Genomic DNA, 13612 nt, shown 5'->3' on the forward strand with positions numbered 1-13612 from the left:
GGACATGGATGAAACTGGAAATCATCATTCTCAGTAAACTATTGCAAGGACAAAAAATCAAACAGCGCATGTTCTCAATCACAGGTGGGAATTGAACAATGAGAACACACGGACACAGGAAGGGGAACATCACACTCTGGGGACTGTTGTGGGGTGTGGGGAGAGGGGAGGGATAGCATTAGGAGATATATCTAATGCTAAATGACTAGTTAATGGGTGTAGCAAAACAACATGGCACATGGATACATATGTAACAAACCTGAACATTGTGCACATGTACCCTAAAACTTAAAGTATAATAATAATAAATAAATAAATAATAACTTTAAAAAACAGAACATGCATTACATGTATCTATTAAGTCTGCTGTCTTATATGGGTGCAGTTTGTGGCACCTCGAAACAATCACGATAGTAACAACAAAGATCACTGGTTACAGATCATCATAACACTCATCATAATAATGAAAATTTCAGAATACTGTGAGAATTACCAAAATGTGACACAGAGACATGAAGTGCCTGCCTGCTGTTGATAAAATGTTGCTGATAGACTTGCTCCATGCAGGGTTATCACAGACATTCCATTTGTAAAGAAGAAAAAAAAAATAACAATATTTGCAAAGTGAATAAAGCAAAGTGACTGTATCTAAATGCTTTAAAGAGAAACCCATTGATATGTAATTAAGTTATTCTGATTATTCTTGACATTAATAGTCAATTCAAGATTCATACAATTACCTGTTTATAGATTTCCTTTCAGTGGTGCTAAAATTAACTTATTTATCATGCTTCATTTTATATTTAGTTCCTATGGGACATACAAAAATGATTTTTTTTTCAGTAAGATTTCATTCCAAGTAGCTATTTCCCATTAGAAAACTCTATGAGGAGTTTGTACAGGAATGTATCTCATATTCACCAAAAAGGACATTTTTTAACTTTGTTGAGACCAAGTAAATGATGTTTTCCATTATCAGTAATATCACTTTTTACCCTGCCTTCAAGCTTTTTCTTGTGTTACAAAAAGTCTATTTCTAATAACATATATTAACATGTGTGCTAGCTCAGAGGCCTTTTCTATTTCTTCCAATTATTGGTTTTGATGGTTATAAATAATCAGCATCAATGTTTTGAAAGAAGACAAAATAACAAAACACCACCAAAAATCCCACATACGTCTGAATATATATTATGCAAAAAAATTACATTTACTTTTCAAAGGAGTTAGAATAATATCAATACTTCTTTTTCATCTAAATGTATGTCTGAATGCCCACACATAAACTCAAAATATTCATGGAAAAGATCAGTGAATGCTTCAGAATTGTGGCCATAGCATTAAAAGCTTTGGAAAAATAAATATGCTTTTACAGGTTTTTAAAAAAATCAATGTCATCTAAATTATCAATTATCTTTGGTATATACCATCCTGCCGAAATAGTTAGAAAAGCTAAAGTAATTAATATATATGATTTCTTTTTTTTTCACAGGAGCATATCAAAAAAGTTCCAGTAAAGGGAAGAGTACATGTGTTTTATAGGGAGAATATTGCAAATTCCCTATTTTTGCATTCAGTGATATTTTTATTGAGTCCTCAATAATGTGATTTTTTGGAATGACAATAGAAATTTCATTCTGAGTTGCAAGGAATGGACTGATTGAATAAACTTACATGTGTGAGGAGCCATAATAATGGCTTATCACAAATAGTTTGCCTTGCCTTGGGAAGTCATCCTGAAGTTTATATCAAAAGGAAAAGTAACTCTAAGGATTATGAAAACAAAGAGATATTTAGTGAATTTGAGACTCTACAATGTTTGACAGAAGCCCAATAGGAGTATGATAGCAGATATTCAAAACAGAATCGATCGGGTAATAATCATGCTGTTCTGTTGGCTTTGCTCCAAGAATATTTACGCATGTAAGGAAAAATGCAGACAGGAGTTACTTTATTCTCTGCAGAATCTTTGCCTTCATAGGTAGAATAAGCACAAACTGACAAGCTCCTGCTGACTAGTAATATAATAATGCCATGGACCATGAGAGAGAAATGAAGAGAATAAACTAGGTAACCCTGATTTCTACACGAAAAGTGTAGAGAGTAACTCAGCATCCGGGAGGAATGATTAGTAACAGCTCGCATAATAAGAATCCCACGAAAATGTTAAGCTTAAACATAACTGAAAATTCAGTTGTTATTTTCGTTTCCGTTCTACAAACTAAAATGAAAATCAAAGACCAAAATGATTAAGATATCAATCCAATGTCTCAGGACAAGTAGGAGAGCCATTTAAAAACATTTCTGCCTGTTTTCAAATACCTTGTGTGGTTTGTTTCTTTGTTTTATTTTTAAACTTTTCAGCTTCATAAAGGCTAAAAACGAAAGAGGTGTTCATTATGCAGGACAGACGCCTCAGTGCCCGCAGTCTGCAACCGAGAACTCCGCCTCGTGGCCTCTACCTAGCTCTGCCTCTCTCAGGGCTAGTACCATATTCAGGCAAAGCGGCAGCTTCTGTCTAGGGCATTGCCAGCTGCCAGCACACAGTGTCTTAATTTGTATTGTTTCTGTAACAAATTACCACAAACTTAGTGACGAAGCCCACACAAACCTATGATCTCACAGTTCTGTGGGCCAGAAGACTCACCTGGGTCTCAGCTGGCTAAGATGGAGGCAGGGGGGGCTGTGCTCCTTCTGCAGGCCCAGGGGAGACTGTTTCCTCACCTTTCCCAGGTTCTTGCTGTCACCCACTCCAGTGGGCTGAGTGGTGGCCCCCCAAAAGGTGTACACACATCCTGATCTCCAGAACCTGTGAATATCACCAGATAAGTTAAAAAATAAAAAGAAAAAGTTTATTTTATATGGGAAAATATGTGATTAAGGATTTGAGAAAGGAGACTTATGCTGAATTATCTGAGTGTGCCCTAAATCCAATAAGTGCCCCTTATAAGCATGACACAGAAATACATTTAGCAATCTCACAGAGGAGAAGGTGACGTAAAGATGGGGGCAGAGATGGAAGTGATGGGACATAAGACAAGGACCACAGCAACCATCAGGAACCAGAAAAAGCAAGGAATGGAAATCCCCCTAGAGTCTTCAGAAGGAGATGCCTTGCTGATACTCTTGGACTTCTGTCGCTTGGAACTGTAAGATAATGCATTTCTGTTGTTTTAAGACACTACCTTTGTGGCGATTTGTTCTGGCAGCCCTGAGAAACTAACACTCTTACATGCCTTACCTCCCTGCCTTCATCCTTCATCCCTCATATTCAAAGCCAAAAATGGCAATTGAGTCCTTCTCGCAGTGCTCTCTCTCTCTTTTTCTTTTTCTTTTTTTATAATTTAATTGTATTTTATTTTAAGTTCCGGGATACATGTGTAGGACGTGCAGGTTTGTTACATAGATAAACGTGTGCCATAGTGGTTTGCTGCACCTATCAACCCATCACCTAGGCTTTAAGGCCTGCATGCATTAGCTATTTATCCTGATGTTCTCTTTTCTCCCTGAAAACGTCCCAGTGTGTGTAGTTCCCCTCCTTGTGTCTATGTGTTCTCATTGTTCATCTCACACTTATAAGTGAGAAAATATGGTGTTTGGTTTTCTGTTCCTGAGTTACTTTGCTGAGGATAATGGCTTCCAGCTCCATCCGTGTCCCTCCAAAAGACATGATCTCATTTCTTTATAAGCTCCATAGTATTTCGTGGTGTATATGTACTACACTTTCTTTATCCAGTCTATCACTGATGGGCATTTAGGTTGATTCCATATCTTTGCTATTGTGGATAGTGTCTCAGTGAACATATGTGTGCATGTATCTTTATAATAGAATGATTTATATCCCTTTGAGTATAAACCCAGTAATGGGATTGCTGGATCAAATGGTATTGGTTCTAGGTCTTTGAGGAATTGCCATACTGTCTCCCACAATGGTTGAACTAATGTATACTCCGACAGTGTAAAAGCGTTCATATTTCTCCACAGCCTTGCCAGCATCTGTTGTTTCTTGAATCGTTAATAATTGCCATTCTGACTGGTGTGAGATGGTATCTCATTAGGGTTTTGATTTGTATTTCTCTAATGATCAGTGATGTTGAGCTTTTTTACATATGTTTGTTGGCCACATAAATGTCTTCTTTTGAGAAGTGTCTATTTATGTCCTTTGTCCACTTTTTAATGGGGTAGCTTTTTTTTTTCTTGTACATTTGTTGAAGTTCCCTGTAGATTCTGGATATTAGACCTCTGATGGATGGATAGACTGCAAAAATTTTCTCCCATTCTGTAGGTTGTCTGTTCACTCTGATAATAGTTTCTTTTGCTGCTCAGAAGCTCTTTAGTTTGATTAGATCCCATTTGTCAATTTTTGCTTTTGTTGGAATTGCTTTTGGTGTTTTTCATCATGAAATGTTTGCCTGTGCCTATGTCCTGAAAGGTAATGTTTAGATTTTCTTCTGGAGTTTCCATAGTTTTGGGTTTTATAGTTAAGTCTTTAATTCATCTTGAGTTAATTTTTGTATAAGGTGTAAGGAAGGGGTCCAGTTTCAATTTTCTGCATATGGCTAGCCAGTTTTCCCAGCACCATTTATTAAGTAGGCAATCCTTTTCCAGTTGCTTGTTTCCATCAGGTTTGTCAAAGATCAGATGGTTATAGATGTTCAGGCTTATTTCTGATATCTCTATTCTGTTCCATTGGTTTATGTGTCTGTTTTTGTACAATTACCATACTGTTTTGTTTGCTGCAGCCTTGTAGTATAGTTTGAAGTTGGGTAGTGTGATGCCTTCAACTTGGTTGTTTTTGCTTAGGATTGTCTTAACTATATGAGCTCTTTCTTGGTTTCATGTGAATTTTAAAGTAGTTTTCTTTCTAATTCTGTGAAGAATGTCAATGGTAGTTTAATGGGAATAACCTTGAGTCTATAAATTACTTTGGACAGTCTTTTCACAATATTGATTCTTCCAATCCATGAACATGGAATGTTTTTTCCACTTGTTTGTGTCCTCTCTCATTTCCTTGAGCAGTAGTTTGTAGTTGTTTTTGAAGAGGTTCTTCACTTCCTTTGTTAGTTTTATTCCTTGGTATTGTATTCTTTTTGTAGCAATTGGGAATGAGAGTTCATTCATGATTTGGCTCTCTGTTTGTTTGTTGATCGTGTATAGGAATGCTTGTGATTTTTGCACATTGGTTTTGTATCACTTATTCTAAAATCAATCATGTCATCAGAAATAAAACACTCCTCAGCAAATGCGTATGAACTGAAATAATAACAAACAGTCTCTCAGACCACAGTGCAATCAAATTAGATCTCAAGATTAAGAAGCTCACTCAAAACCACACAACTACATGGAAATTGAACAACCTGATCCTGAATGGCTTCTGGGTAAATAATGAGGCAGAAATCAAGAAGTTCTTTGAAACCAATGAGAACAAAGAGACAACATACCAGAATCTCTGGGATGCAGCCAAAGCAGAGTTAAGAGGGAAATTTATAGCACTAAATGCTCACATCAAAAAGCCAGAAAGATCTCAAATTGACACCCTAACATCACAGCTAAAAGAACTAGACAAGCAAGAATAAACAATCCCCAAAGCTAGTAGAAGACAAGAAATAACCAAGATCAGAGCAGAACTGAAGGAGATAGATAAATAAAAATACTTCAAAAAATCAATTAATCCAGGAGCTGTTTTTTTTGAAAAAAATAGACCATGAGCTAGACTAATAAAGAAGAAAAATAGAGAAAAACCAAATAGATACAATAAAAATGATACACGGGCTATCACTACTGACCCCACAGAAATACAAACAACCATCAGAGAATACTATAAACACCTCTATGCAAATAAACTGGAAAATGTAGAAGAAATGGATAAATTACTAGACACATATACCCTCCCAAGACTGAACCAGGAAGAAGTTGAATCCCTGAATAGATCAATAACAGCTTCTGAAATTGAGGCAGTAATAAATTGCCTACCAAACAAAAAAAACTCAGCACCAGACAAATTTGCAGCTGAATTCTACCAGAGGTACAAAGAGGAGCTGTTACCATTTTTTCTGAAACTATTCCCAACAACTGAAAAGGAGGGATTTCTCACTAACTCATTTTGTGAGGCCAACATCATCCATATAACAAAACCTGACAGAGATGCAAAGAAAGAAAACTTCAGGCCAATATCCCTAATGAACATTGATGCAAAAATTTTCATTAAGGAACCAGGAGTCATCCTGGCAGATGGGAAGCAGGACTAGATTGCAGCTCTGACTCAGATGGACAGAACAGAATGCAGAGGCTTGAATTGTGAATATTAGCTCCTGATCAACTGCAAGAACAAACCAGCAATCTGGAGAGGATCCACAGACCCTCTGAAGGTACTGGACTTCTGCTAGACCCAGGAGACACCCCAAATACTATGAGTGTCCCAACTGCAGAAGTGAGAAAAGGAGACTATCCACTCCCTAGCACACACTGCCACTGGAGAAACTGAAGGCCTGTTTGCGGGACAAGTTTCTGACCTTACCTGGAGCAGAGTCGATTTAGAGAGCTGAGCAAAATACAGGGGGTAAGGAAGCAGCAGAAAGGCCCTGGGAGCTCACTGGGTCCCCAAACAGGCTATTCCTGCCTGGAACCACAGGGATACATTGGGAAGGTGGCCAGAGGAGTTGGGGAGAACACCATGGAAAGAGGAAATCTCCAGCTGAACTTTGTGACAGTTTGAACAGGGTGAGACACCTCTTGACCAGAAGTCAGGGGAGGGTGTGAAACTGGTGGTCAAACTCCACAGGCAGAGGACAAACCAAACCCTTTTCTTTCGCAGCTGGAAGACAGGTAGCCTGGGGCAAGTTTTCAAGCCCATCTCACCCACCTCCTGGAAACAGACTCAGGGCTGTTAGGGGTAGTACAAGAGGAGTAAAACTGGCCCTTCAGTTTGCATGGGAGCTGGGTGAGACCTGTGACTGCCAGCTTTCCCCCACTTCCTTGACCACCTGCATGACTCAGCAGAGGTAGCCATAATCCTCCTAGGTACACAATTCTATTGACCTGGTAACCACACCCCCATCCCCACAGCAGCCACAGCAAGACTCGCCCAAGGAGAGTGTGAGCTAAGACATGCCTAGCCCTGCCCCCACCTGATAGTCCTTCCCTACCCACCCTGGCAGCTGAAGACAAAGGGCATATACTCTTGGGAGTTCTAGGGCCCTGCCCACCACCAATTCCTTTCCATACTACCACAGCTGATGCTCTCTAGAAAGCACCACCTCCTGGCAGGAGGCCAACCAGTACAAAACTAGAGCATTAAATCACCGAAGCTAAGACCCCTCATGAGTCCATTGCACCCCCACAACCACCTCCACCAGAACATGGTATCCATGGCTGAGAGACCCATCGATGGTCCACATCACAGGACTCTGAGCAGACAACCCCCAGTACCAGCCCGGAGTTGGGTAGACTTGCTGGGTGGCTAGACCCAGAAGAGAAACAACAAACACTGCAGTTTGGCTCACAGGAAGCCACATCCATAGGAAAAGAGAGAAAGTACTACATCTAGAGAACACCCTGTGGGACAAAAGAACCTGAACAACAGCCTTCAGCCCTAGGCCTTCCCCCTGACACAGCCTACCCAAATGAAAAGGAAGCAGAAAACCAACTCTGGTAATATCACAAAACAAGGCTCTTTAACCCCCCTGCAAAATCACACTAGTTCACCAGCAATGGATCCAAACCAAGAAGAAATATCTGTTTACCTGAAAAAGAATTCAGGAGATTAATTATTAAGCTAATCAGGGAGGCACCAGAGAAAAGCAAAGCCCAATGCAAAGAAATCCAAAAAATGATACAAGAAGTGAAGAAAGAGGCCGGGCGCGGTGGCTCACGCTTGTAATCCCAGCACTTTGGGAGGCCGAGGCGGGCGGATCACGAGGTCAGGAGATCGAGACCACGGTGAAACCCCGTCTCTACTAAAAATACAAAAAATTAGCCGGGCGTGGTGGCGGGCGCCTGTAGTCCCAGCTACCCGGAGAGGCTGAGGCAGGAGAATGGCATGAACCCGGGAGGCGGAGCTTGCAGTGAGCCGAGATTGCGCCACTGCACTCCAGCCTGGGCGACAGAGCAAGACTCCGTCTCAAAAAAAAAAGAAGTGAAGAAAGAAATATTCAAGGAAATAGATAGCTTAAAGAAAAAACAACTCAAAATTCGGGAAACATTGGACACACTTATAGAAATGCAAAATGCTCTGAAAAGTCTCAGCAATAGAATGGAACAATTAGAGGAAAGAAATTCACAGCTTGAAGATAAGGTCTTTGAATTAACCCAATCCCACAGAGATGAAGAAAAAAGAACAAGAAAATATGAACAAAGCCTCCAAGAAGTCTGGGATTATGTTACAAAACCAAGCCTATGAATAATCAGTGTTCCTGAAGAAGAGAGAAATCTAAAAGTTTGGAAAATATATTTGGGGGATTAATTGAGGAAAACCTCCCTGACCTTGCTAGAGACCCAGACATCCAAATACAAGAAGCACAAAGAATACCTGAGATATTCATTGCAAAAAGATCACCTCCTAGGCGCATTGTCATGAGGTTATCCAAAGTTAAGATGAAGGAAAGAATCTTAGGAGCTGTGAGACAGATGCACCAGATCACCTATAAAGGAAAACCTATCAGATTAACGGCAGATTTCTCAACAAAAATCCCTACAAGCTAGAAGGGACTGGGGACCTATCTTCAGCCTCCTCAAACAAAACAATTATCAGCCAAGAATGTTGTACCCACTGAAGCTAAGCATCATATATGAAGGAAAGATACAGTCTTTTTTAGACAAACAAATGCTGAGAGAATTTGCCACTACCAATCCAGCACTACAGAACTGCTAAAAGGAGCTCTAAATCTTGAAACAAATCCTGGAAACATATCAAAACAGAAACTCTTTAAAGCATAAATCAAACAGGATCTATAAACAAAAATACAAGTTAACAAGCAAGCAAAAAAAAAAAAAGTACATGGGCAACAAATAGCATAATGAATACAACAGTACCTCGCATCTCAATACTAATATTGAATGTAAATGGCCTAAATGCTCCACTTAAAAGATACAGAACCACAGAATGGACGAGAACTCACCAACCAATAATCTGCTGCCTTCAAGAGACTCACCTAACACATAAGGACTCACATAAACTTAAAGGGTGGAAAAAGGCATTTCATGCAAATGGACACCAAAAGCAAGCAGGGGTAGCTATTCTTATATCAGACAAAACAAGCTTTAAAGCAACAGCAGATAAAAGAGACAAAGAGGGACATTATATAATGGTAAAAGGCATTGTCCAACAAAAAATCACAATCCTAAACATATATGCACCTAACACTGGAGCTCCAAAATTTATAAAACAATTACTAATAGACCTAAGAAATGAGATAGACAGCAACACAATAATAGTGGGGGACTTCAATACTCCACTGGCAGCACTAGACAGGTCATCAAGATAGAAAGTCAACAAGGAAACAATGGATTTAAATTATACCTTTAAACAAATGGACTTAACAGATATATGCAGAACATTTCATCCAACAACTGCAGAATATACACATTATATTCAACAGTGCCTACAGCTTTCTCCAAGGTAGACCATAAAATGAGCCTCAATAAATTTAAGAAAATTGAAATTATATCAAGTACTCTCTCAGAGCACAGTGGAAGAAAACTGGAAATCAACTCTAAAAGGAACCTTCAAAACCATGCAAATACATGGAATTAAATAACTTGATCATGAATGAGCATTGGGTCAAAACCGAAATCAAGATGGAAATTTAAAAATTCTTCAAACTGAACAACAATAATGACACAACCTATACAAACCTCTTGGTGGTGCTAAGAGGAAAGTTCATAGCCCTAAACACCTACATCAAAAAGACTGAAAGAGCATAAACTGACATGCTAAGGTCACACCTCAAGACACTAGAGAAACAAGAACAAGCCAAACCCAAACCTAGCAGAAGACAGGAAATAACAAAGATCAGAGCAGAAATAAATTAAATTGAACAACAACAACAAAAAAATACAAAAGATAAATGAAAAAAAGAGCTGGTTCTTTGAAACGATAAATACAATCGATAGGTTATTAGCAGGATTAACCAAGAAAAGAAGAGAGAAACTCCAAATAACCTCATTAAGAAATAAAACAGGAGATATTACAACTGGCACCACTGAAATACAAAAGATTATTCAAGGCTACTATGAACACCTTTACCCACATACACTAGAAAACCTGGAAGAAATGGACAAATGTCTGGAAAAATACAATCTTCTAGCACAAATCAGGAAGAATTAGATACCCTGAACAGACCAATAACAGGCAGTGAGATTGAAATGTTAATTTAAAAATTACCAGTTAAAAAAAATTCCAGGACCAGATGGATTCACAGCAGAATACTACAAGACATTAAAGAAGAATTGGTACCAATTTTTTTGATGCTATTCCACAAGATAGAGAAAGAAGGAACCCTCCCTAATTCATTTTATGAAGCCAGCATCACCCTAATACCAAAACCAGGAAAGGACATAACCACAAAAGAAAACTACAGCCTGATATCCTTGATGAACATAGACGCTAAAATCTTTAACAAAATACCATCTAACCGAATAGAACAACATATCAAAAAGATGATCCACCATGATTGAGTGGGTTTCATACCAGGGATGCAGGGATGGTTTAACATATGCAAGTCAACAAATGTGATACACCACATAAACAGAATTAAAAACAGAAATCACATGATCATCTCAATAGATGCAGTGAAAGTATTTGACAAAATTCAGCATCCCTGTATGGTTAAAACTCTCAGCAAAATCACCATAAAAGGGACATACCTCAATGTAATAAAAGCCATCTATGACAAGTCAACGGCCAACATAATACTGAATGGGTAAGAGTTGAAAGCATTCCCTCTGAGAACTGGAACAAGATAAGGATGCCCATTCTCACCACTGCTTTTCAACATAGTACTGGAAGTCCTAGCCACAGCAATAAAGAGCATCCAAATCGATAAAAAGGAAGTCAAACTGTCACTGTTTGAGGATGAGATGATTGTTTACCTTGAAAATCCTAAAGACTCCTCCAGAAAGCGCCTAGAACTGATATAAGAATTCAGCAAAGTTTCTGGATACAAGATTAAGGTACACAAATTAGCAGCGACCAAGTAGAAATTCAAATCAAGAACTCAAATCCTTTTACAATAACTGCAAACAAACAAACAAAAACACTTAGGCATACACCTAACCTAGGAGTCAAAAGACCTCTACAAGAAAAACTACAAAACACTACTGAAAGAAATCATATTTCTTTCATGACACAAACAAATGGAAACACATCCCATACTCATGAATAGGTAGAATCAATACTGTGAAAATGTCCCAAAGCAATCTACAAATTCAACGCAATCCCTATCAAAATACCACCATCATTCTTCACAGAATTAGAAAAAAAAATTCTAAAATTTATATGGAACCAAAAAAGAGCCTGCAGAGCCAAAGCAAGACTCAGCAAAAAGAACAAATCTGGAGGCATCACACCACCTGATTTCAAACTATAAGGCCATAGTCACCATGGTACTGGTATAAAAATAGGCACATAGACCAATGGAATAGAATAGAGAACCCAAAAATAACCCAAATACTTAGTGCCAATTGATCTTTGACAAAGTAAACAAGAACATAAAGTGGGGAAAGGAAACCCTTTTCAACAAATGGTGCTGGGATAATTGGCTAGCCACATGTAGGAGAATGAAACTGGATCCTCATCTCTCACCTTATACAAAAATCAACTCAAGATGGATTAAGAACTTAAATCTAAGACGTGAAACTATAAAAGTTCTACAAGAAAACATTGGAAAAATCCTTCTAGACATTGGCTTAGGCAAGGATTTCATGACCAAAAACCCAAAAGCAAATGAAATAAAAACAAAGATAAATAGTTGGGACCTAATTAAACTAAAGGGCTTTTGCAAGGCAAAAGGAACAGTCAGCAGAGAAAATAGACAACCAGCAGAGTGAGAGAAAATTGTCACAATCTATACATCTGACAAAGTACTAATATCCAGAATCTAAAACGAACTCAAACAAATCAGTAAGAAAAAAACAAAAAGTCTCATCAAAAAAGTGGGCTAAGGACATGAATAGACAATTCTCAAAAGAAGATATACAAATGGTCAACAAACATATGAAAAAATGCTCAGCATCATTAATTATCAGGGAAATGCAAATCAAAACAATAATGTGATATCATCTTACTCCTGCAAGAATGGCCATAATAAAAAACTCAAAAAACAGTAGATGTTGGTATGGATGTGGTCATCAGGGAACATTTCTCCACTGCTGACAGGAGTGTAAACTAGTACAGCCACTATGGAAAGCAGTGTGGAGATTCCTTAAAGAACTAAAAGTAGAACTACCATTTTATCCAGCAATCCCACTACTGAGTATCTACCCAAAGGAAAAGAAGTCATTATACAAAAAAAGATACTTACACATGCATGTTTATAGCAGCACAATTTACAACTGTAAAATCATGGAACAAACCCAAATGCCCATCAATCAACAAGTGGATAAAGAAACTGTGGTGTGTGCGTGTGTATATATATACACATATATATGATGAAATACAATTCGACCATGAAAAGGAATGAATTAACAGCATTTGCAGCAACCTAGATGAGACTATAGACTATTATTCTAAGTGAAGTTACTCAGGAATGGAAAACCAAACATCGTATGTTCTCACTGATATGTGGGAGCTAAGCTATGAGGACACAAAGGCATAGGAATGATAAAATGGACTTTGGAGACTTGGGGGGAAGACTGGGAGGGAGGCAAGGGCTGAAAGACTACTAATATGGTGCACTGTCTACAGCTTGGGTGATGGGCGCACCAAAATCTCACAAATCACCACTACAGAACTTAATTGTAATCAAATACCACCTGCACCCCAATAACTTATGGAAAAATTAATTTTAAAATAATGTAAAATTTAAAAATCTTCAATAAAGTACTGGCAAACCAAATCCAGCAGCACATTAAAAAAACTTATCCACCACAATCAGGCTGGCTTCATCACCAAGATGCAAGGCTGATTCAACACATGCAAATTAATAAGTGTAATTCATCACATAAACAGAATTAAAGACAAAACCACATGATTATCTCAATACATGCAGAAAAGGCCTTTGATAAAATTCAACATCCCTTCATGTTAAAAACTCCCAATAAACTAGGCATTGATGGAACATACCTCAAAATAATAAGAGCCATGTATGACAAACCCACAGCCGATATCATACTGAATGGGCAAAAGCTGCAAGCATTCCCCTTGAAAACCATCACAAGACAAGGATGCCCTCTCTCACCACTCCTGTTCAACATAGTATTGGAAGTTCTGGCCAGGGCAACCAGGCAAGAGAAAGAAATAAAGGGCATTCAAATAGGAAAAGAGGACGTCAAACTGTCTCTGTTTTTGGATTACATGATCCTATATTTAAAAAACTGTCATCTCAGCCCAAACACTTCTTAGGCTGATAAGCAACTCTCTCTCCTTTTTTCTATAGTCAGTTCTCTTGGGCCATCT

The sequence above is a fragment of the Hylobates moloch genome, unplaced genomic scaffold (genome assembly GCF_009828535.3).
Source record: "Hylobates moloch isolate HMO894 unplaced genomic scaffold, HMol_V3 SCAFFOLD_9, whole genome shotgun sequence".
NCBI classification, from domain to species: Eukaryota; Metazoa; Chordata; class Mammalia; order Primates; family Hylobatidae; genus Hylobates; species Hylobates moloch.